Here is a 25,574-nt window from a genome sequence, read left to right as displayed (position 1 = left end):
ACGGATACAAGACCTGCCTGGCCACTCACTGGCTAGATGAGCCCTTGAACTTTACTAGCCGGCTCACAGGGTTTCTTTGAAGACTAAAAGATATTAAAGCAAAAATAGCTGTCCCTAGTGAGTAGCTGGCACCCAACGAAGATGGGATTCCCTCCCCTCTAAAATGGAGGTGAGGACGGCGCCACCTGGTGGCCCCTGCGGCTGTCGGCCCCTTCCGTGGGACCAAGTGAACATTCCCCCACTCATACTCCCTTGGGGCCACCTCCTTTATGGCTGAGGCTCAGAAGGATTAAGAATAAAGAGCAATTATAGAACAGATACTGGATAATCAGTTAATTAACATTTCAGAGATAAGGGAACAGAAAACTCAAATCCCACAGTATAAATGAATGGCAGGCTGGGTCAAAAGGATCAAACTCATAAAAGCGTTCCACTCAGAGCCAGAGGAGGCTTCCCGCTCCCAGCCTGGCTGGTCTTTTGCTTTCTCCTCTTGTCTTACTAAATCTTTTATCTCCCTCTCCCTCCTCCTCCCTTTCTCTAATACTGTGCTCTCCCTTTTCTCCATGGCTCCTGTTCTTATTTTGCCTATTTTTCCCATATTTCGCTGTTTTCCCTCCCCTAGATTAACTGAGCAGTTTGGGGTTTGCAATCTGTATTTTAATATTATGGGAATGGAGGCTTTGATTTTTATGTCCAAAATATTTTATCAAGGTTTTTATTTTAAAAGGTGTATATATCATGAAAGAAGTATTTTATTTGAGTCGGAGGAAAGCTACAGAAGGAAAGCCTCCCCAGTGATTTAGTGTTGATCCTGGATATTTTGAGCCTGTCAATTTGCTCTGTGAGTCTGCTTTCCAGATATGTCAGCAAGACTGCATAGGCCTCAAGCGTTTTCTTGGGATTCCCCAAAGAACTAACTCAAGGAACACAGAGAGGATTAGCAGCCTCTCAGACCCACTCAATTCCTGGAAGATTCTGATACAACTACTGTCTCAGGTTCAAAGGCTTTAGTCAGGATAACAGGTGTCCTCTCTGAGCCAGCAGCCCAATGGTACACAGCTGGGGCCCTGGGGGGTTGGCAGTAGTAGGAATTTAGGAAGAGGGGTCACAATAGCCCCAGCAAACTAATGTACTTTCCTTTCTGTCTTGAGCCCCATTGGGCAGTGAAGGAAGTGTATGGCTGTATTAGTCTGTTCTCATGCTGCTAATAAAGACATACCTGAGACTGAGTAATTTATGAAGGAAAGAGGTTTAATTGATTCACAGTTCCACATGGTTGGGAAGGCCTCACAATCATGGCGGAAGGCAAGGATAAACAGTGTCACATCTTACATGGTGGCAGGCAAGAGAGAGTGCTTGTGCAGGGGAACTCCCATTTATAAAACCATCAGATTTCATGAGACTTACTATCATGAGAACAGGATGGGAAAGACCTGACCCCAAGATTCAATTACCTCCCACCAAGTCCCTCCCACAACATGTGGGAATTATGGGAGCTACAATTCAAGATGAGATTTGGGTGGGGCCACAGCCAAACCATATTTATGGTTAATAGTCACTTCAGTTCACAAGTGGGCTGTGGTCCTCTACTCAGATCAAGATTATGAATATAATGGGTGGTGAGATCCACACATGCCTGCACCTCAGACAGCAGGACCAATATAGGTCAGCAGTGCCATTTGCTACAGGAGAGACTGCAATGAGCAGAGTTTAGATTGCCACAAGAATAATAATTTCTTGATCTTCAGCTTTTCCTGAAATGTCTGTCCAAATTCTCTTTGGACTGAGTTCTATTTCTTGGTTACAAAGGCAGAGAGACATGCCATCCTAGATGGCATTTAGGAAAGAAGAGGCAAACTTTCGCATGTGTGTGTAAACGTTTAGATGTCAATCATTCAGAACAAGCTATTAGAAACCCTGGCCTTTCCAAAGAACCCAGCTGCAAAGAACTGCAGTTCACAAGAGCAGCACTGCCTAGCTGAGTGCTCACACCCCAGCTGCTGTGGTCTGGCCTTGACCTTGGACCTACCAGGGCAACCCAGACTTGCTGTACTCGGATCTTATACGACTTAAAGACAATCCCCCAGAATCCAGATTGGCCAATCCCTAACCTGACTCAGGCTACACAATAAGGTTTAGTGTGTCCCTCACTCTCTCCAATGACTAGGAGGCCCTGGTCTGGCCAAGTTCTCCCGCTTAATATTATTAGTACTGGTCATTTTGGGACTCATGACTAAGAAAGGACAGTAATGGAAAGCACTCAGAGCTCTTCTCCAGAAGAAGGAAGTGATTAACTGTCAGCCACAGCCCAGGCAATTGAGCATGAACACTGAAGTTTTCGCAGCCTGAAAACTATGACAAAAGGAAGGAGAAGCCACCAGGTGGCCAGGAGACTCTGGTGGATTGCACCAGATAGAAAAATAGGAGATGCCACCAACAGGGCAGACATGCCATGGAGATGGACCTGAAGCAGAGGGACAGAGACAGGAACAGTATCTGTAAAACTCCACCCACCCATAGGACTAGAGTATCATCATCTATGGCAGCAGTTTAGCTCTGGGCAGAGCCACAGAGACTCACAAGACAGTTAAATCTGATGGAATCTAAGACATCTAATTTAGGTTATCTGCATTTAAAACTACCTCAAAACTTCGTGAATTAAAGCCCACTCCTTTTTATTTTCATTTCCTATTATTCTGTGGGTTGTCTGGGACTCAGCTGGATGGTTCTCTCCTCTGGGGTCTCTCCTGAGGCTGTAGTCAGGTGGCTGCACCTTCCAGGATACCTTCTCCCACATGTCTGGCTGGAAGTGTTTCTCTCTCCCCATGTGGTCTGTCCACATGGGCTTCTTTCCACGGTAGCTGGACCCTAAGAATGACCATTCCAAAAGGACAGGTTCTCACTGTCTAATTGTGCCACACATGTTAATGCTCCATTGACCAAAGCAGTGAAATGGCCAAGCCCAGAATCACAACAGCATACATACCGGGAGGTGAGGTGCATGGGAGTCCCAAATAAACAGATGATAGTATCTGCACTCACTCAATTGTTTTTGTGCTGCCAATATTTTATCTTATTTTGTTCTCTTCCTTTCTCCATTATATTTTATATAGTTTTTGTGAAATTCCCTTCTTTTCTCAGCTGAGCCAAATGAAAAACAAATTTCTTCCCCACTTCACTTGAAGATTCTAAAATGAAAGCAATGCCACTTGCCCTGATCTCCTACTTAAACACACACACACAAACACACACACAAAAGACACATACCCATCATGATGGCGGCCATGGAAGTCAGTTGGACCAACATCCAAAGAAACCTGAGTCTCTGGGAAGGCAGTCATTACCAATGTTCAACTATCCTTACCTGAGAGTCTTCTTCCAAACACTCTCAGCAAAAACTTTCCAGTGCTCTGAGATTGGTTCTTCTTTTAAGGGAAGCTGCTTCCTCACACAAAAGACATTGTTATATCACTGGTTACAACAAAGTTCTATCACGACTCAAGGACTTTCAAGACAGTAGCCTGAGCCCAATTACTGAATGGTGCAGTTTCATCTTAATGTCATCAGATCCCTAAAAAGATATTCGCCTGAAAGTTGAGTGAAGCCTCTCTATTGTCATGGGACCAACTCCTTAGTGGTACCTGTAGCATGGTGACCTGCTGCAGTCTCTGACAACTTGAACTAAGAAATAACTCAGTCTCCTTATTAATGGAAAACTTGATTGAAATGGAAATTGTATGTACTTCTCCACTTATATAATCACTGAACAATGCTGGAAGAGTTCTGCAGGCATTTTGGCTGCATTTACCAACTTCTATTTCTTTTGTGAGTAGGGAAAATTCATGCAAAGAAAAAATACATTTAAATGAAATAAGGATTGGGACAGGTTCAACCAAACAGAAAATTTGCAATCTAAATAACAAAGGATTCCAGGACCTGAATCTGGCAGCAGTCTAACCAGCTTCACTTTCAAATATGTAGTTAATAAAGAATACATTGGATCACACTGCATGCTCTTAACTTTGAGTCTGATAAATTACTAAGACCCTCAGCACTGCTCATTTCTGATGCTCACTGGGATAAGGAAAATGAGTGCTGCCCTAGCCCAAAAGGTTGGTCAGTACCAAGGAAAGATCACTTACAGTCAAAATTGTTTTGCTGATCTCCTGGGCAAGCACCATGTTGGACAGCTACAAACCACCTCTGAGCAATTCCAAACCAGTGAGCTTATCTTCCAGCTTTGGAAGAGTTGGCTATTTCTTTCATTGCACTTGAAGGTAAAACACTTGGCTTGCCTGTAAGGATCAGTGGTGCAAAAACTGTGTGCATTTAAATGCTAGCATCACACTCAGCATGGTGAGAGGCTTCCTGCATGAGACACCATCAGAAGCTGAGCCCTCCCAAGGAAACAGCCAGTTCCTGTTTTCAATCTGACTGTCACTCTGGGTCTGAAACATACCTTCATTGAATGGAGTATTGACCTTTATTGTCTGCTCTATTCATGTGATTTTCTTTCTTTATCCCTCCTCCTGACCTCTCTCTTACAGACACAAGGTGTTGAATTCCTACAATTCTATTATAGTTGATCTCTTTCCCTCTGGCTGTCTGACAACTCCCTTCCAAGTTTTAGAAGACAGTATAATACATGGTTAAGAGAAGACATCTGACTGCTGAGGTTCAAACCTGGCCCCTCTACTTACTAGTCTGTGACCGTTACAAGACACTTATTTCTCTATGTTTAATGTTCTCATCTGAAAAACAGGAATAGTAAGGTTCCCTCATAGTGTTGTAAATGAAACATTTAATACTGGATCATAGTACACCATCAATAAATGTTATCACTACTAGTAGCAGTAATAATAGTAGCAGCAGCATTGTTGTTCTTGTTTTTACTGCAACAACTAAAATTTTAATTCCCAATCTAAGTTCAGCCAGGCCATAGTCCCAAACCCAGGGCTGTCCACAGGCAGGAGAAATGTAGGAGCCCCTCCCTGGCTCAACACCAAGTCCATGTTGCTGCGTATCCCCTTCTGATCTTAGTACCTCAAACGGCCATTTTCTTTCCTTTCCTTTTTTTTTTTTTTTTTTTTTTTTTTTTTTTGTTATTGTTTTTTTGATCTTGCTCTGCCACCAGGCTGGAGCGCAGTGCACAATCTTGGCTCACTGCAACCTCTGTCTCCCAGGTTCAAACAATTCTCCTGCCTCAGCCTCCCAAGTAGCTGGGACTACAGGTGCATGCCACCTTGCCCAACTAATTTTTGTATTTTTAGTAGAGACAGGGTTTCACCATGTTGGCCACAATGGTCTCGATCTCTTAACCTTGTGATCCCACCCGTCTTAGCCTCCCAAAGTACTAGGATTACAGGCATGAGCCACCATGCCCAGCCAAACAGCCATTTTCAAATGGGCATCCACATTGGGGATTGCTACTCCATAGTCAGTCCCATGAACTCCTCTGTCCAATCCCTTCCTGCCAGGGATCTTTTCTAACTGGATTGCAGCCTTTGATTCCCTCTTATTAGGTCACTGAATCTCCTTCTGAAGTCTGTGGCCAGCTGTCCTATTTACTTCCTCTAGTCTGCTTCTCACATCACCAACCAAACTTCTGGCTGCTCAGGATCACCTATGATCACCCACTGTTGGCCCTGGGTCGTCCTGGCTCCCAGTGTTTCCAGCCCCACAGAATGACAGTATAGATAACAGTTATGAGTACCTACCAGGCATTGTTCTAAAAACTTTATGCATAATAACTCATTTTCTCCTCACATCAACTTTAGGAAGTAGATACTATTATTAGTTCATTTTCACTTATAAGGCAACTGACACACAGAGAGGTTCAGTAGTTTTCCTGAGAAATCACAGCTACTTAATTGTGGCTCCAGGATCAACTCTAGAACTGTGGCTCCATAACCCACCCTACAGTATGCAGGAAAAGCCTCCTAAAACGCTGTGTGTGTATGTGTGTGTGTGTGTGTGTGTGTGTGTACATGATATAAGAAAAAATGCTTTGGAAGGTGCTAGTGAAACATAAACTTTCTCTTGTATTGCAGTGTTTAATACAAGTTCTTAAAATAGGAGACAAACAAAAAATATTTACTGATTGAACAATCCTTGTAGCTGGAAAACCTCCCGCCCAAAAGCAGGGCATATCAGTTCATTCAGACTAGATTTTCTGTTCCCGAACATCCTTGTGCTCTGATTCTGATCCCTAAGGCCTGAAGATGGACCTTCCAGCATGGAATCACCTCCTGCTGTCATTCCCACTAACTTATTGCCCCACCTCCACATGGAAAGATGTTTGGGACCTGGGACTTACTTTAAGGTGTAGCCAATAGCCCTCATCCACTGTTTCTTTCTATAAAGCTTATATAGCATTCATGTGCCCATAAGCCCATCCCTCAAATGCTAACCTTATACTTGTTGCTGTGGTTGAACCCCAAGCTTTAGCCTGGGCTGGGGGTAACTGTCATGTTGCTATCCAGCAAACACTGGGTAATTCCCTAGGATTTCAAGAGGCAGATGTGCAATCTGCCATGTGCTATGAGCTCCTTGGAAGACACCAGGTCATTAAGTACCAGCCCTTCCTATTTCTGAGTTCTTTAGAGTTGAGCAATGTCCTTTTCACATACAAAGAACATCAAAAATTACAAATCTTTATTAAATGCTGAGCCCATTTACAGAGGTTTCAGCAAGAGACACAGCTCATTCAATCTTTGCTTCGTCAGGCAGTTTGGAAAGCACTTTATAAGAATACTCAAAACGTACATTTAAAGTACACCTTAACATTTCATGTGATTAGAACTCAGTTTAAACTCTAACTAAAATATGCAAATAGCCAAAGCATGCCTTTAAGATGAGATACAATATTACTATCATTTTCTCATGCTGTACCAGTTACTCCATGCTGAGAAGAATCTAATCCAAAATCAATTCTCATCATGCAGAAATCATCAAGCAAACTGACATAAAAACTGTCATCAGGAGGATAAGTAATTTTGGAGAACAAAAAAATTCACTGAAGTTGTGCAGCTTCTCTGGGGAAAAGGTAAAAGCCTGTTTCCAGCTGACTAGTTCTGCCTGGAATCACCCATAGTTTGGACAAAGATGCCAAGCACTCTCTCAGCTCAATGAACATTCATGATAACAGTGACAAAACATTATAATTAGAAAACTCTTTACAAAGTGTGTGTAATCACATCTGATCCTGTGACATCAGTATCATTATCCCCATTTTAGAGCTCAGAGAACAAAGTGAGAGGTCATGAGACTTGTCCAATATTACACAGCAAATTTGTTCCTTCATTTAATAAATATTTATTGAGAAATCACCACATGCAAGGCATTGAGATACATACTGGGGGACTAGAGAGGAAGAAGACATTTTCCCTGTCTGAATAATATTTAGAGACATCACGCTATGGGATTTCTTCCTGCTATCTTTTCTCTTTCCCTGACCTTCTTGTTTCTCCTTTAAGCAAGGCTTTCACCAGCTCTGAGCTCACAGCCCCAAGGGAAACATTTAGCAGGGGGAAACAAAAGTAGCTCATATGACTTCTGGCTCTAATGTTCCAAAAGCCTAAATTATTGAATATTACAGGAAAAAAAAAGAGTATGTCTTAAAGAAACTTGAAGAAATAATTTTTCCCAGACTAGAACAAGGTTCTCCTAGTGTTCAGAGGAAAGGAGAAGAGAACAAGAGGAAGAGGAGATCGAGGGGTCCCGGGAGAAGAGGGAGCCTGTGCCTCCTTCCCAATAGTGCTACCAGGGAGGAGGATGCCCTAAAGGGAAAATTGACAGTGTGTTCATCTAAGCTTCCTGGAGCCTAGCCTCACCGGTGTGGTTAGGAGCAGCAGAAAGTCAAGTCATTTGAGGGGACCACAGACACAGGGACAAAGGATGGCTCCACAATTGACCTGTTTGGACTGATGATCCTGTGTTATATGACCCTGGAACTGGGGGACATGTCTGAGGTTGGGGACTCCAACTAGAAATAAAAAGTTGAATATAGAAAATAAAGAGATACTCTAGTCCTAATACACCTCTGTTTATGGTCTGAGATGCATACCCACTACCCAGATAATAAAAATTAGTGGAGAAGGAAGTCTCATTTCCAGAAAGATAGCATAATTTCCCAGTCCACTGACCTTCTTGCAAATAACTAAAGCTAGGCACAGTGGCACATACCTGTAGTCTCAGCTACTCAGGAGGCTGAGGCAGGAGGATTGCTTGAGCTTGGGAATATGAAACCAGTCTTGGCAACATAGTGAAATGCATTTCTAAAAGAAAATAAAATAATATAAACTCTGAACACTATTAAAATATTACCCAATGCCTATGAGGAGTGAACAGAATTTGCAAGGGAGCTGAAATTTGGAAGAAGGGATTGGCACCAGGTGAGTCCCTCCTCTTTGTGGCTTTGGTCCACAGGAGAGCTGTGGGCATGACATGACATGGAGTGGCTTCTGAAAGAAAATTGGTCACCTCTCTGGCCAGAGAAAAGAGGAGGCAGGGCAGCCATGGCCCCAGAAAAGTAAGGGAACATTCCAGAGAGAAGAAAGACAAAGAAGGGGTTCTCAGAGTCATATGCAACTCTGCCCAGTCACTGGCTGGCTAATGAGTCACAAATATCAAGGCAGGCCGCAAACATCACAGCTTTGAGAAGTGGGAGGGCTGGAAACTGAGCTGAGATTTGGGCTGCAGCCCAGCTACTCTAACCATGCTCAATGAAGTAAGGGAAAATATGCTCACAATGAAATAAATCTTTGCAGAAGAGTAGAAAACATAAAAAAGAACTAAACGGAAACGTTAGAACTGAAGAAGACAATATCTGAAAATTATAAATCCACTGGATGGGCTTAATATCAGAATGAATATGACAGAGGTCAGTGACTTTGAAAACCAAAAAATAATAATTATCCAATTGGGAAAAACAGAAGAAAAAGATTGAAAAAAGTAAAAAGAGCCTAGGAAACTATGGAACAATTTCAAACAGTATAACCCAGAAAGAGGAGATAAAGGGAAGGGGAAAGAAAAATATTTAAGAAACAGTGGTTGACATCACTTCCAACTAGCAGTCCCCTATTCTTTTGCTTTACCTCCACATGGAGAGAGAACTGGAATCCAGACTTGCTTTGAAGCTTGGCTAGCGGTCCTCACAAATTTGATGAAAACCATAAATTTAAGGAGTCCAGATGCTCAGCAGACACCAAACAGCATAAATACAAAGAAAACTAAAAGTATGCTTAGGCACATCATAGTAAAATTGCCAAAACAAAAAGAGAGAGAGAGATTAAAAATAAAAGTCTTGACAGCAGCAAGAAAAACACAGCATATCACGTCCAGAGTTTTTTTTAAAAAAGAGAGAGAGAAAGAAAGAAAGAGGACTCAAATGACAGCAAACTTATCAGAAATCATGGAGAGGCCAGGCACAGTGTCTTACACCTGTAATCCCAGCACTTTGGGAGGTTGAGGCGGGGGAATTGCTTGAGATCAGGAGTTCAAGACCAGCCTGGCCAACATAGTGGAACCCTGTCTCTACTAAAAATACAAAAATTTGCCAAGTATGGTGGCACATGCCTGTAATCCCAGCTACTCAGGAAGCTGAGGCATGAGAATTGCTTGAACTCAGGAGGTGGAGGTTGCAGCAAGTTGAGATCATGCTGCTGCACTCCAGTCTGGGTGACAGAGCAAGACTCTGCCTCAAAAAAAAAAAAAAAGAAAAGAAAAGAAAAGAAATCATGGAGGACAGAAGACCACATCAACCCAAAACTCTATATCCAGTGAAAATACCCCTCAAGAATGAAAGTGGCAGGAACATGTTTATAGATAGTATGAAACTAAGAGAATCTAATACAAACTCACCTACACCATAAGAAATGCTGAAGTTAGTTCTTAAGCCCTACGAGAAATGACACCAGGGGAGCTCAGATCTTCATTATTTCGGTTAAGTAGATATGGCATTGCCTTGCTGAGTGTGGAACGTAGGTAGAGATGATACGTGTGACAATGACAGTATAAAGAATGGAGGCTGGCAAATGGACCCCAATGGTTCAGCGTTTTACATTCTGTGGCAAATGCTACAACTCTGAGTAGCTAAGGATGTTTTATTAGTCAAAATTTAGTCAGGAGGCCAGGTGTAGTGGCCCATGCCTGTAATCCCAGCACTTTGGGAGGCCAAGGTGGGTAGATCACTTGAGCTCAAAAGTTCAAGACCAGGCTAGGCAACATGGTGAAACCCTGTCTCTACCAAAAAAAAAAAAAAAAAAAAGCCGAGCGTGATGGCATGGGCCTGTAGTCTCAGCTACTCTGGAGGCTGAGGCACAAGAATCACTTGACCCCAGGAGACGGAGGTTGCAGTGAACTGAGATGGCACCACTGCACTCTAGTCTGGGCTACAGAGAGAGACTCCATCTCAAAAAAAAAAAAAAAAAAAAAAAAAGTCAGGAGACAGAAACTCTACTAGTTATCTGATCATAGAAAAAGTTGTTAATAACCACTAAAAATGGCAAACACAGAAAGGAATGGCAAACACAGAAAGGAGGTTGAAAATCCCTAATTCAAAAACTCAAAATTCTAAAGGGTCCAAAATCCAAAATTTTTTGAGCACTGACCTGATGCCGAAAGTGGAAAATTCCAAACCTGATGAGTTGCAGTTGAAGCTTCATTTCATGCAAAAATTATTAAAATACTGTATGAGAAGGTAGCTGGCAAGATGGCTGAATGGGGAACAGCTCTGGTCTGCAGCTCCCAGCGAGATCAACGCAGAAGGCTAGTGATTTCTGCATTTCCAACAGAGGTACCTGCCTCATCTCATTGGGACTGGTTAGACGTGGGTGCAGCCCATGGAGGGCAAGCTGAAGCAGGGAGGGGCGTCGCCTCACCAAGGAAGCCCAGGGGGTCGGCAAACTCCCTGCGCTAGCCAAGGGAAGCTGTGAGTGACTGTGCCATAAGGAAGGGTGCATTCTGGCCCAGATACTATGCTTTTCCCATGGTCTTCACAACCCGCAGACCAGAAGATTCCCTCAGGCACCAACACCACCAGGGCTCTGGGTTTCAAGCACAAAACTGGGTGGTTGTTTGGGCAGACACAGAGCCAGCAGCAGGGGTTATTTTTCATACCCCAGTGGCACCTGTAACGCCAGTGAGATAGAACCGTTCACTCCCCTGAAAGGGGTGCTGAAGCCAGGGAACCAAGGTCTAGCTCAGCTGATCCCACCCCCATGGAGCCCAGCAAGCTAAGGTCCACTATTGAAATTCTCGCTGCTAGCACAGCAGTCTGAAATCAACCGGAGACACTTGAACTTGGTGGGGGGAGGGGTGTTCACCATTACTGAGGCTTGAGTAGGTGGTTTTCCCCATCACAGTGTAAACAAAGCCACCAGGAAGTTCAAACTAGGTGGAGCCCACCGCAGCTTGGCAAAGCCGCTGTAGCCAGACTGCCTTTCTAGATTCCTCCTCTCTGGGTGGGACATCTCTAAAAGAAAGGCAGCAGCCCCAGTCAGGGGCTTAAAGATAAAACTCCCATCTCCCTGGGACAGAGCACCTGGGGGAAGGGGCAGCTATGAGCACAGTTTCAGTAGACTTAAACGTTCCTGGCTGCCAGCTCTGAAGACAGCAGCGGATCTCCCAGTACAGCACTCAAGCTCTGCCAAGGGACAGACTGCCTCCTCAAGTGAGTCCCTGAACCCAGTGCCACATGACTGGGAGACACCTCCCAGCAGGGGTCAACAGACAACTCATATAGCAGAACTCTGGCTGGCATTTGATGGGTGCCCCTCTAGGACAAATCTTCCAGAGGAAGGAACAGACAGCAATCATTGTTGTTCTGCATCCTCTGCTGATGATACCCAGGCAAACAGGGTCTGGAGTGGACCTCCAGCAAACTCCAGCAGACCAGCAGCAGAGGAACCTGACTGTTAGAAGGAAAACTAATAAACAGAAAGGAATGGCATCAACATCAACAAAAAGGACGTCCACACAAAAACCCCATGTGCAGGTCACCAACATCAAAGACCAAAGGTAGATAAATCCACGAAAATGAGGAAAAAACAGCACAAAAAGTCTTAAAATTCCAAATACCAGAATGCCTGTTCTCCTCCAAAGGATCACAACTCCTTGCCAGCAAGGGAACAAAACTGGATGGAGAATGAGTTTGATGAATTGACAGAAGTAGGCTTCAGAAGGTGGGTAATAACAAACTCCTCCAAGCCAAAGGAGCATATTCCAACCCAATGCAAGGAAGCTAAGAACCCTGAAAAAAAGATTAGAGGAATTGCTAAATAGAATAATGAGTTTAGAGAAGAACATAAATGACCCAATGGAAATGAAAAACACAGCACAAGAACTCCGTGAACCATACACAAGTATCAATAGCTGAATTGATCAAGCGGAAGAAAGGATATCAGAGATTGAAGACCAACTTAATGAAATGAAGCATGAAGACAAGATTAGAGAAAAAAGAATGAAAAGGAATGAACAAAGCCTCCAAGAAATATGGGACTATGTGAAAAGAACAAATCTACGTTTGATTGGTGTACATGAAAGTGATGGGGAGAATGGAACCAAGTTGAAAAACACACTTCAGGATATTATCCAGGAGAACTTTTCCAGCCTAGCAAGACAGGCCAACATTCAAATTCAGGAAATACAGAGAACACCACAAAGATACTCTTAGAGAAGAGCAACCCCAAGACACATAATCATCAGATTCACCAAGGTTGAAATGAAGGAAAAAATGTTAAGGGCAGCCAGAGAGAAAAGTCGGGTTACCCACAAAGGGAAGCCCATCAGACTAACAGCAGATCTCTCTGCAGATATCCTACAAGCAAGAAGAGAGTGGGGGCCAATATTCAACACTCTTAAAGAAAAGAATTTTCAACCCAGAATTTCATATCCAGCCAAACTAAGCTTCATAAGCAAAGGAAAAAAAAATCCTTTACAGATAAGCAAATGCTGAGAGATTTTTGTCACCACCAGGCCTGCCTTATAAGACTTCCTGAAGGAAGCACTAAATATGGAAAGGAAAAACCAGTACTAGCCACTACAAAAACATACCAAATTGTAAAGACCATCAACGCTATGAAGAAACCACATCAACTAACAGGAAAAATAACCAGCTAGCATCATAATGACAGGATCAGACTCACACATGACAATATTAACCTTAAATGTAAATGGGCAACTGCCCCAATTAAAAGACAAAGACTGGCAAACTGGATAAAGAATCAAGACCCACTGGTGTGCTGTATTCAGGAGACCCATCTCACGTTCAGAGACACACATAGGCTCAAAATAAAGGGATGGAGGAATATTCACCAAGCATATGGAAAGCAAAAAAAAAAAAGCAGGGGTTGCAATCCTAGTCTCTGACAAAACAGATTTTAAACCAACAAAAATCAAAAGAGACAAAGAAGGGCATTTCATAATGGTAAAGGGATCAGTGCAACAAGAAGAGCTAACTGTCTTAAATATACATGCACCTGATACAGGGGCACCCAGATTTATGAAGCAAGTTCTTAGAGACCTACAAAGAGACTTAGACTCCCACACAATAATAGTAGGAGACTTTAACACCCCACTGTTAATATTAGACAGATCAATGAGACAGAAAATTAACAAGGATATCTAGGACTTGAACTCAGCTCTGGACCAAGCACATCTAATACACATCTACAAAACTCTCCACCACAAATCAACAGAATATACATTCTTTTCAGTACCACATCACACTTATTCCAAAATTGACCACATAATTGGAAGTAAAACACTCCTCAGGAAATTCAAAAGAATGGAAATCATAACAAACAGTCTCTCAGATCACAGTGCAATCAAATTAGAACTCAGGATTAAGAAACTCACTCAAAACCACCCAATACCATGGAAACTGAACAACCTGCTCCTGAATGACTACTGGGTAAATAACGAAGTTAAGGCAGAAATAAATAAGTTATTTGAAACCAATTAGAACAAACACACAATGTACCAGAATCTCTGGGACATAGCTAAAGCAGTGTTTAGAGGGATATTTATAGCACTAAATGCCCACAGGAGAAAGCGGGAAAGATCTAAAATTGGCACCATAACATCACAATTAAAAGAACTAGAGAAGCAAGAGCAAACAAATTCAAAAGCTAGCAAAAGACAAGAAATAACTAAGATCGTAGCAGAACAGAAGGAGATAGAGGCACGAGAAACCCTTCAACAAATCAAAGAATCCAGGAGCTGATTTTTCAAGAGATTAACAAAATAGACCACTTGCCAGACTAATAAAGAAGAAGAGAGAAGAATCAAATAGACACAATAAAGAACAATAAATGGGATATCAGCACTGATCCCACAGAAATACAAACTACCATCAGAGAACACTATAAACACCTCTACACAAATAAACTAGAAAATCTGGAAGAAATGGATAAATTCCTGGACACATACACCCTCCCAAGACTAAACCAGGAAGAAGTCCAATAGACCAATAACAAGTTCTGAAATTGAGGCAGTAATTAATAGCTTACCAACGAAAAAAAAGCCTAGGACCGGAGAGATTCACAGCCGAATTCTACCAGGAGTACAAAGAGGAGCTGGTTCCATTCCTTCTGAAACTATTCCAAACAATAGAAAAAGAGGGACTCCTCCATAACTCATTTTATGAGGCCAGCATCATCCAAAAAAGAAAATTTCAGGCCAATATCCCTGATGAACATCGATGTGAAAATCCTCAATAAAACACTCGCAAACTGAATTTAGCAGCACGTCAAAAAGCTTATTCCACCACGATCAAGTAAGCTTCATCCCTGGGATGCAAGGCTAGTTCAACATATGCAAATCTATAAACATAATCTATCACATAAACAGAGCCAATGACAAAAACCACATGATTATCTCAATAGATGCAGAAAACGCCTTCAGCTAAATTCAACAGCCCTTCATGCTAAAAACTCTCAATAAACTAGATACTGATTGAATGTATCTCAAAATAATAAGAGCTATTTGTGACAAATCCACAGCCAATATCATACTGAATGGGCAAAAGCTGAATGCATTCCCTTTGAAAACCAGCACAAGACAAGGATGCTGTCTCTCACTACTCCTATTCAACATAGTATTGGAAGTTCTGGCCAGGGCAATCAGGCAAGAGAAAGAAATAAAGGGTATTCAAATAGGAAGAGAGGGAGTCAAATTGTCTCTGTTTGCAGACGACATGATTACATATTTAGAAAACCCCATTGCTTCAGCCCAAAATCTCCTTAAGCTGATAATCAACTTCAGCAAAATCTCGGGATACAAAATCAACATGCAAAACTCACAAGCATTCCTATACACCAAGAATAGACAAACAGAGTGCCAAATCATGAGTAAACTCCCATTCACAATTGGTACAAAGAGAATAAGACACCTAGCAATACAATGTACAAGGGATGTGAAGTACTCTTCAAGGAGAATTACAAACCACTGATCAAGGAAATAAGAGAGGGCACAAACAAATAGAAAAACATTCCATGCTCATGGATAGAAAGAATAAATATCGTGAAAATGGCTATACTGCCCAAAGTAATGTATAGATTCAATGCTATCCCCATAAAGCTACCATTAACTTTTTTCACAGAATTAGAAAAAGCTACTTTAAATTTCATATGGAACCAAAAAAAGACCCCATATAGCCAAGACAATCCTAAGCAAAAAGAACAAAGTTGGAGGCATCATGCTACCTGATTTCAAACTATACTACAAGGCTACAGTAACCAAAACAGCATGGTACTGGTACCAAAACAGGTATATAGACCCATGGAAGAGAACAGAGGCCTCAGAAATAACGCCACACATATACAACCATCTGATCTTTGACAAACCTGACAAAAACAAGCAATGGGGAAAGGATTCCCTATTTAATAAGTGGTGTTGGGAAAATTGGCTAGCCATATGCAGAAAACTGAAACTGGACCCCTTCCTCACATCTTATACAAAAATTAACTCAAGATGGATTAAAGACTTAAACATAAAATTTAAAACCATAAAAACCCTAGAAGAAAACCTAGGCAATACCATTCAGAACATAGGTATGGGCAAAGGCTTCATAACTAAAACACCAAAAACAATGGCAAAAAAAACCAAAATTGACAAATGGGATCTAATTAAACTAAAGAGCTTCTGCACAGCAAAAGAACTATCATCAGAGTGAACAGGCAACCTACAGAATGGAAGAAAATTTTTGCAATCTATCCATCTGTCAAAGGGCTAATATCCAGAATCTACAAGAAACTTAAATGAATTTACGAGAAAAAAAACAAACAACTCCATCAAAAAGTGGGCAAAGGATATAAACAAACACTTCTCAAAAGAAGACATTTATGCAGCCAGCAAACATGAAAAAAAGCTCATCATCACTGATCGTTAAAGAAATGCAAATCAAAACCGCAATGAGATATCATCTCACACCAGTTAGAATGGCGATCATTAAAAAGTGAGGAAACAACAGATGCTGGAGAGGATGTGGAAAAATAGGAACACTTTTACACTGTTGGTGGGAGTGTAAATTAGTTCAACCATTGTGGAAGACTGTGTGGTGATTCCTCAAGGATCTAGAACCAGAAATACCATTTGACTCAGCAATTCTATTACTGGGTATATACCCAAAGGATTATAAATCATTCTACTATAAAGACACATGTACACATATGTTTATTGCAGCACTATTCACAATAGCAAAGACTTGGAACCAACCCAAGTGCCCATCAATGATCAACTGGATAAAGAAAATGTGGCACATACACCCCATGGAATACTATGCAGCCATTAAAAAAGGATGAGTTCATGTCCTTTGCAGGGACATGGATGAAGCTGGAAACCATCATTCTCAGCAAACTAACACAGGAACAGAAAACCAAACACTGCATGTTCTCACTCATAAGTGAGAATTGATCAATGAGAACACACGGACACAGAGAGGGGAACATCACACAACTGGGTCTGTCAGAGGCTGGGGGGCTAGGGGAGGGATAGCATTAGAAGAAATACCTTATGAAGATGATGGGTTGACGGGTACAGCAAACCACCATGGCATGTGTATACCTATGTAACAAACTTCACGTTCTGCACATGTATCCCAGAACTTAGGGTATAATAATAAAAAAAACTACCCTATGAAATTGCCTTTGCACTATCTGTATAGGATGTATATGAAACATAAATTTTGTGTTTAGACTTGGGTCCCATCCCCAAGATAGCACATTATGTATATGTAAATATGCCAAAAAAAATTAAAAATCTAAAACACTTCTGTCCCCAAGAATTTTGGATAAGAGATGTTCAACCTGTATCTCTAGCACTGAAAGAGATGACACAAGGAAAGAACTAAGAATTTGGAAGACCCCTTTTCCCTCCAAGGCCGAAATTAATGCCAAGAGGCCGTAGCAACCACAGGAGCACACAGGCCTCCAGAGGTAAAGAAATTTGCCAGGCTATGTGGAATAAAGCTGGTCTGCAGGAGCAGCCCATGGGATGGCACAGAAACCCACCAGAGGGTGCAAGCCAGCTGCAGCTGACCCACAGGGCATGACCTGCTGGGGTGCTGGTGGACCTGAGCTAGTCAGCAGGCAGAGGCCTCCTAGTAGCAGAAAAACGCTCTGGAGAGTGAGGACTCCTGGACCTTCTGCATACTGGTGGGCTGGCAGCCATACCACATGAGAAAAAAGACCCCAAGAATAAGGAAAAGCTTCTTTTTTTGCTGCCAGACTTGCAGCCCTCTCGTGCCCTCTATTGGCAGAGTATAAGATTGCACCAGTTGGCAAAGGAGAAACAAAGGGTGGATCTGGAATTGAAAGGCACTAAATTGATAACTGGCTTAAATGTATAGACTAATTCCTAAGGATGCCACAAAGAAAAAAAAATTCAAAACAAATTTAAGTAACTCAAAAACAAGAAGAAAGGGAGAATGAAGGAACAAGACACAAAAGGGATAAATAAAAAATGGTAGACTTAATCTCAAAAGTAAAAGTGAAAGAAGTGAAAGAAGTCAGACCCAACAGAATGCCTACTGGATGATTTCACTTATGCAAATTTTCAGAAAATGCTCCTTAACCTATAAAGACAAAAAGCGGAATAGTGGTTGTCTGAGACTAGAGAGGAGGGCAGGATAGGATGGGCTACAAAGTGGCATGGGGGAAATTTGGGGGATGATATAAATGTTCTATATATTGATTATCTTGGTGGTTTCATGGATATATACATTTGTCCGGAAACGCATCATTAAACTGTGTACTCTAAATGGATGTGGTTTACTGTACAACAATTTTACCTTAATACACTTTTTAAAAGGCAATAGATAAAATGTATCAATAGGTGCAAATGGGCTGAGCTGGAAGAGCAGGGGAAGAAGAGCTGAATGGCCATCCAGTGGATGTAGTGGCCTTCCTATGCTGTGCTGTGCTTTGCAGCCTGTTCATCACCAATGGATCCGAAGTCTTATGAACCCAGTCCCATCTAGAGAGTTACACAGCCTCAAAGATTCAGCTTTCCAGACCCAAACATCATAGCGCTAATGTGGGTGGTACTTTGCTGTCCCAGGTATCTGCTGTATTAATATAACTACCCATGGCAGAATGAGAAAATCACCTGTTAGGTAATACCTAGATAGAGACATTTCCTAGACATGCCTGGGCTCGAGCTCAGCCTCCAGGAGTTGGCTTCTGGCTTTGATGGACAGATAACTCCAGGAGCCCAACAGCCCCCTTGGAGGAGCACTGAAACGTGAAGGTACAGTCAACAAAGACAGGACACTGAAGTTAGAAACCACATTGAGAGTCAGGACTGTAATAAATAACCAAGCATTTACTTCCCTTTTCCCCCTTGGATGTCTTTAAAAATCAAAGCAAATAAATTTTGACCTTGTGTTATTCACCAGTATGGTAAAGACCTCTCCCATACCAGTCAACTTTGGCAAACTTGACATTGGATGATTTGGGAATAGAACAAGAAGGTTTTTCTGAGTCTAATAAAATGGGTTATGAGCATTTCTTTAGATGAAACAAAAAGGAAAACACTTCAAAACAAAAATATTCCAGGTAACTGATACACAGTTTACATTGCACATATAAAGCATGGAACTAATTGCTAAGTAGAAAGAGAAGCCTTGAGAATTGACCTTTCCAAACACAGTAATCTGCTTACAGTAATACAAATAGAAGTATGTGAACTGAAGCCATAAAAATGTTTCTCTTTTAGTATATAAAATGTTAAAAGATCCATGGCCAAGCACAGTAGCACACTCCAGTAATCCCAGCTACGTAGGGGGCTTAGGTGGCAGAATCCCTTAGCCCAGGAGTTCAAAGTCAGCCTGGGCAACAGAGAGAGGTCCCATCAAAGATCCAAGTGAGCACCATTTCCTTTGAAGTCATCATTGTGGAAAACCATGCATTTATTCCCAAGTTCGTTCAGAAATTATATTTTGGAATGGAATTATTTTACCATATCTTTAATAATCTACAGGGCTTCTTATGCTACAGTCTGAACACAGCTATTCTGGAACAAAAAATATAAAGTATAACGTCATTGGTTAATATACTGGACACTACAGATAATCAATAAATGTTGAAGTTTTTTGTCTTTCTTCAATAGTAATGAACTTTCTTATTCAGATTTCATTTTTGGCAATACAGAGAAGTCACTTGGAATAAAAATTACTCACTTGTTTACTCTTTATTGTACCCACTATGTTCCAGACACTGGTCTAGATCTGCACAGGGAAGATTGTCTTGATGCTTTAGAGTGAGTTTCAGAATCTGCCCTGGCAATGTGATGGAGCAACTTACTGAAACTTCTGGGTCTGTTTCTTCTTCTGCAACAAAGGAGTAATAATAACAATTACCTAAAAATGGTCCCTTTGGGTGACTGTGTATTTATTCCAAAATGAAAGTGTTATGGACTGAATTGTGTTTCCCCAGAATTGTTGAAGCCCTAACAATTTTGACAGTATTGGAGATAAGGCCTTTAAAGAGGTAATCAAGGTAAAATGAGGTCATTAGGTCCTTGACTTGCATGAGCCATCTGCAAGTCAAGGATAGGGGCCTCAGAAAGAACCAACCCTGCCAACATCTTGATGTTGGCTCCCACTTTCCAGAACCATAAGAAAATAAATTTCCATTGTTAAAGTCACCCAGTCTGTGATGCTTTGTGATGGCAGCCCTAGCAACCTAATACAAAGGGAATATGGATTTATTCCAGTCCTGTATGCTCCAGATAAGACCATCCTCCCCAGCCTCCTCATTACCATTGGCAGAAGGGAAGAGGAAATGCCCAAGTATGTAATAATCCTGGCCAGATTCCACCACCTCTCTCTTCGTTCCCCATCCTCTGACATTCACAGCTTTGCCAAACAGCTTACATTGATTCCAGCAAGGCTAATTCCTCCTTGCTGGTTACCTGATCATCACAAGAAGACCAAGACTCTCAGACTCCTCGTCACTCAGATCCTCTCCTTCTCAAATCCCTAGTTTTACTCCAACTCTTAAAGACCCTTTCCTCTGTAACATATAAAATCACAAGGCAATATCAGCAAAATCTCTATTTCAATAATTTTTTTTGAAGAGTTCCCTTTGTTTTTCCACTTTACAGAAACTTTGTTCTCCCTGAGAACACTGCTTTCCCTGCAGCCCTCTCTAGGGCTTGTGATTTTCTAAAGCACATGCTTCCTATCACTGGGCCTGGTGATGGGGTAGGGTATTCTGCTTGTTCTTTGTAGCAGACCCTAAAACTATTTCCCTTTCTCCTCCCTAAACACCCAGTCTTGAAGCCCACACCGTTAGACAATTTCCTCCTATTGAAGTCTTCAATGGACCTCGGCATCCCTGAGTTTTGTCTCCACATTCCTTGTCACTGTCTCTAACGTGACTCACCATAATTCCTAGTGATTTTGAAATTCTTGGAAGTAAGACTCCCAGGCCTCTCGTTTTCTTGACATCCTCTTCTCCAAAAAATTTGTCCTCTGCTATATATCTGCCATGACTCTCAAAGTCATATTCCAGATTGTCTTATGCATTATCCATATTTGTTCTTTCTCTCTAAGCTCAGTTTGAAGCCTTAGACTCTGTTCATCATTTCTATATTTCATTCACTCATCCAGCGAAATGAATGTTGTTCCAGGCACTGTTCAAGATGTTGGTGATATAGGACTGATCCAAACGGGCAAAAATCTATACCCTTCTTGAACTTACACAGGGTTGAGAGAGATGATAAACCAAATGTATACTATTTAATTTGTAATAAGTGCTACAAAAAAAAAAAAAAAAAGCAAAAAAGAAAGTTAGGCAGTATTGAAGAGGTCCACTTTTTTAAAGGGTGGCCAGGGGTACACACACACACACACACACACACACACAAGAAATATTTGAGCTAAGACCTGAATGCTGTAGGACTGAGCCAGGAAGGCATCTGGAAGAAGAATGTTCCTGAAAGAGCAAATAGCAAATGCAAAGGACATGAGATGGGAGCTTCTCCGGGTGTTCAAAAAACAATGAGTAGACCAGTGTGGTCAAAAAGGACCCTGAGGGGAGAAGGAGGAAACAAGGGTAGAAACATGGGTAAGGGACGGGAAAGCAGATCTTGTAGGGCACCCTAATCAGCCACGGTAAGGACTTTTGCTATTACTCAGATCCGTCACCACAGAGGCTTTTGAACAGAGGAGTGGTGTGATTTTCCCAATGTATTCCACAATACTCAATTCTCAGAATCTTTTAACCTTACCAGGATCTTCAATCCACTGATCCAACCTCATTGTCCATCCTATAATCACTCCCTTACAAATTCCCTCAATTCCTTTGCCTCTCTCACTCTGCAGTGTTCATCTGGAAAAAAAAAAAAAAATCCTAGTTAAATCCAACTTTGTGCCTACTCTCTACCTGCACTCCCACAATTAACCGCAGCTGGAAACAAGCACCCAAACATACTGACTTAAATTCACAGTTACTAAACCAAGCTTTTAGTGTGCCCTGGCAGTCCTGCTACATTCCTTTACCTCGTTATCCCATAAGCCTATTTCACAGCCTCTCTTCTTTTGACAAACGCCTCTCACCTCCTCCCAACCCTATCAGTTTATTTCTATTCCCTCACAAAACACAAACAAAAGAAAACTTCCACACCCTTCCAGTGCCATGTTTACCAGCCTACCCCCATCTGCACATATACATCTGCCTTCCCTCCTGCTACTATGGGAAGGTTGTCCTCACTCATCTCTCAGTCCTATGCTTCTGCTTAGACAATGGATCTTGTATCCTTTTACCCACTCAAGGATCTCCCTCAAGCCATTGTTCCCTCTCTATCCTGAATTACCAATTTTTCTCCTTTCTACTGGGTAATTTCTATCAACATACATAATTTTAATCATTTCATCTTTAACTATATATATTTTTTATTCTACATCTCCTTCTACCAAATTCCATTTCTCTGTCCGCTTTAAAGCTTGTCTATACTCATTGTTATGGGTTCAATTGTGTCCCACCAAAACTTGTATGTTGAAGTTAAACCCTCGCCACCTCAGAATATGACCTTATTTGGAGATAGGGTCATTGCAAATGTAATTAGTTAAGACGAGGTCACATGGGAGTAGACTGGGCCCCTAATCGGATATGACTAGTGTCCTTGTAGAACATAGAGACACACAAGTGAAGATGAAGGCAGAGATCAGGCTGATGCAACAAAAGCCAAGGAACACCAAAGATTCCCAGCAAACCCCAGAAGCTAGGAGACAGGCATGGAGAGAGTTTCCTTCAAATCCTCCAGAAAGAGCTAATCCTGATGACACTTTGATTTTGGGGTTTTAGCCTCCAGAAATATGAGACACATTTCTGTTTTTTAAGTCACCTAGTTTGTGGAACTCTGTTTATGGCAACCTTAACAAACAAATACAATGGCAATCTGATTTTCTCCTCCTGTGTCTTCTCAACCTACTCCATTCAGGTTTTGCCTCCACTATTTCAATAAAACAACTCATTTCTAAGTCTCCAATGGCATCCACATTGTTGAACAAAGAGGCTTTGTTAATTGACTTATCAACAGAAACAGTTGTTCAACCAACTTTCTTGACATACTTTCTGCACTTGCCTTCTAAGACACCATTTCCTTAAATATTCCTTCTACCTCATAAGTTGTGCCATCTAAATTCTTAATACTGGTTGCTCATCTTTCTGTTTTCATTTAATATTATTATATGTGTGATATGCAGGCAAAATAATATGTCTATGTAATATACATGTAGAAGTAAAGTTCATATGCTCAGTTCAATAATTATAAAGTCTTTAAGCACCACCTACACAAAGACATAGAAGATTCTGGAACTCCAGAAGCCCTTTATGTATGTACCCTTCCTAATGCAAACCTCTTCTCACTCAGAGGCAACAACTCACTTAAATTTTATGTTAACACATTTTCCATAAGAGAGACATGTTTACATTTCCCACCATGATTGTGTACTTTATTCTTTTTATAAGTCTATCAACTTTTGCTTTATATATTTTTAGACAATGCTATGAGAATTATAACAAATTTAAACTCTCATATTATCACAATGAACTAGACCTTTTATCATTTTGAAATAATTCTCATTATCTCTAGTAACACTTTTAGCATTAATGTCTATTTTTTCTAATAATAATTTAGTTGTGCCAACTTTCTTTTGGTTGATATTTCTATTTTTTGGCTTTCAAACTCTCTGAGTCCTTAAAAATTTTAGATGAACTCTGGTAAATAGCATATGCTACTAGATGGAATTTTAATTTAGGCTGATAATCTTTCTAATTTTAACTTGAACATTTACGACATTTACATTTAATGCAATTTTACTAACATTGTGAGGTTTAAGTCTGTCATCACCTCTTGCTCATTGCATTCATTCCATCTCTTTTGTTCTCCTTCCTTTTCTCTCCTTTCTTGCATCCATTTGAATTGCCAATATTTTTATTTCATTATATTACACTTTCTGTGGGTTTGGCAATTGTACTTTCTGTGTTCCTTTAGAGATTGTTCTGGGAATTATAATATGTACACTTAAATGATCAAAGTCTAAAGTTAATAAAAACTTTCACATTGTTTTCAGATAATATAAAAACTTTAGAAAATTGATATGTTGATTCTTTTTTAAAATCACTACATATTATTACTGCTTCACACATCTAATGTTTATGTTTTTCCACATATTTTCTACTTTCTTTGCACATAATTCCTTCTGTTCCTCAGTCTCATCTGGCATAACTTTCTTTTTACTTAAAGTACATCCTTTAATACCTCCTAGTGATTATAAAAAAAAAAACTTCAGTTTTTGTTTATATTAAAGTGGTTTTATTGTGTTCCCATTCTTGAAATATATTTTTGCTAGGCATAGAATATTAGTTTGGTAATCCTTCTTTTTTGGCATATTTAACACATTTTCTGACTTCTTGCTGTTTAAAAGTCAACTGTCATTTTAATTGCCACTTCTTTGAAGTCAACTTTTTTTTTCCTCTGACTGCTTTTAAGATTTCTACTGTTATTTAATTTTTATATTTTCATTTTATGCTTCGGATTCACTTGAATCTGTGCATTAAGTCATTTCAATCAATTCTGGAAATATATCATGTATTATGCCTTCAAATATCACTTCTGCCTGATTTTCTCTGCTTCTGGGGGATTCTGATCTCTATCTCCTCCATGTCCCTTACTCTTTCTTCTGAATTTTCTTTTTTTTTTGAGACCGAGTCTCGCTCTGTCACCCAGGCTGGAGTGCTGTGGCCGGATCTCAGCTCACTGCAAGCTCCGCCTCCCGGGTTCACGCCATTCTCCTGCCTCAGCCTCCTGAGTAGCTGGGACTACAGGCGCCCGCCACCTCACCCGGCGAGTTTTTTTGTATTTTTTAGTAGAGACAGGGTTTCACCGTGTTAGCCAGGATGGTCTCGATCTCCTGACCTCGTGATCCGCCCGTCTCGGCCTCCCAAAGTGCTGGGATGACAGGCTTGAGCCACCGCGCCCGGCCCTGAATTTTCTATCTTATTTTTTCTTCTGTGTTATATTATGGATAATTTCTTCTGATATATATAGTACTTTACTTGTCTGATGAGTCTAATCTGGCCATACATATCCACTGAATTTTTAATGCTAATTATTGAATTTTCCATTTTGGGAAGTTCTATATATTTTTTCTGCAAATCTGTTGTTTTTATAGATGCTTGTTCTGTTAATATTTTTAAACATCTCATTTATTTCTTTAAACCAGGAAACAATTGTTTCAGAATCTGTGCCTGATAATTATAGCATTTGAAGTGTTTATGGCCTATTCCTATATTTTTGGGGTGGTGGGGGTGTGGGTAAGCAGCTGGTTCTCATTTATGTTGCCTTATTTCTTTGTGAGCTTGCTTACTGTTACCTGCACATTGAGAAATAATTTGTAAAGAGTGCCCGAGGTCTAGAATGAATGGTCTTCCTCCAGAGATGCTTTTTGCTTTCTTCTGCCAGGTCCCCTGGAAAGAAGACCACTTTCAGCCAACTGCATGGCCTGAGGTGGCCCAGTACTCCCAGGGAACCAGTATAGGCAGATGTATATCTACACAAAGGCCAAT

The 25,574-nt window shown here is 41.0% G+C and overlaps 2 protein-coding genes across 2 annotated transcripts in view; both read left to right on the top strand.

The window, feature by feature from the left end:
• RGR (retinal G protein coupled receptor) overlaps positions 1-25,574 on the top strand; it is a 282,289-nt gene that overhangs the window by 26,067 nt on the left and 230,648 nt on the right. The gene's annotated exons all lie outside the window — the stretch shown is intronic.
• Positions 1-25,574, top strand: part of GHITM (growth hormone inducible transmembrane protein) — a 773,276-nt gene that overhangs the window by 631,473 nt on the left and 116,229 nt on the right. The gene's annotated exons all lie outside the window — the stretch shown is intronic.

This window comes from Macaca thibetana, chromosome 9 (genome assembly GCF_024542745.1).
Source record: "Macaca thibetana thibetana isolate TM-01 chromosome 9, ASM2454274v1, whole genome shotgun sequence".
NCBI classification, from domain to species: domain Eukaryota; kingdom Metazoa; phylum Chordata; class Mammalia; order Primates; family Cercopithecidae; genus Macaca; species Macaca thibetana.
This window is presented reverse-complemented; position numbering and strand designations above follow the sequence as displayed.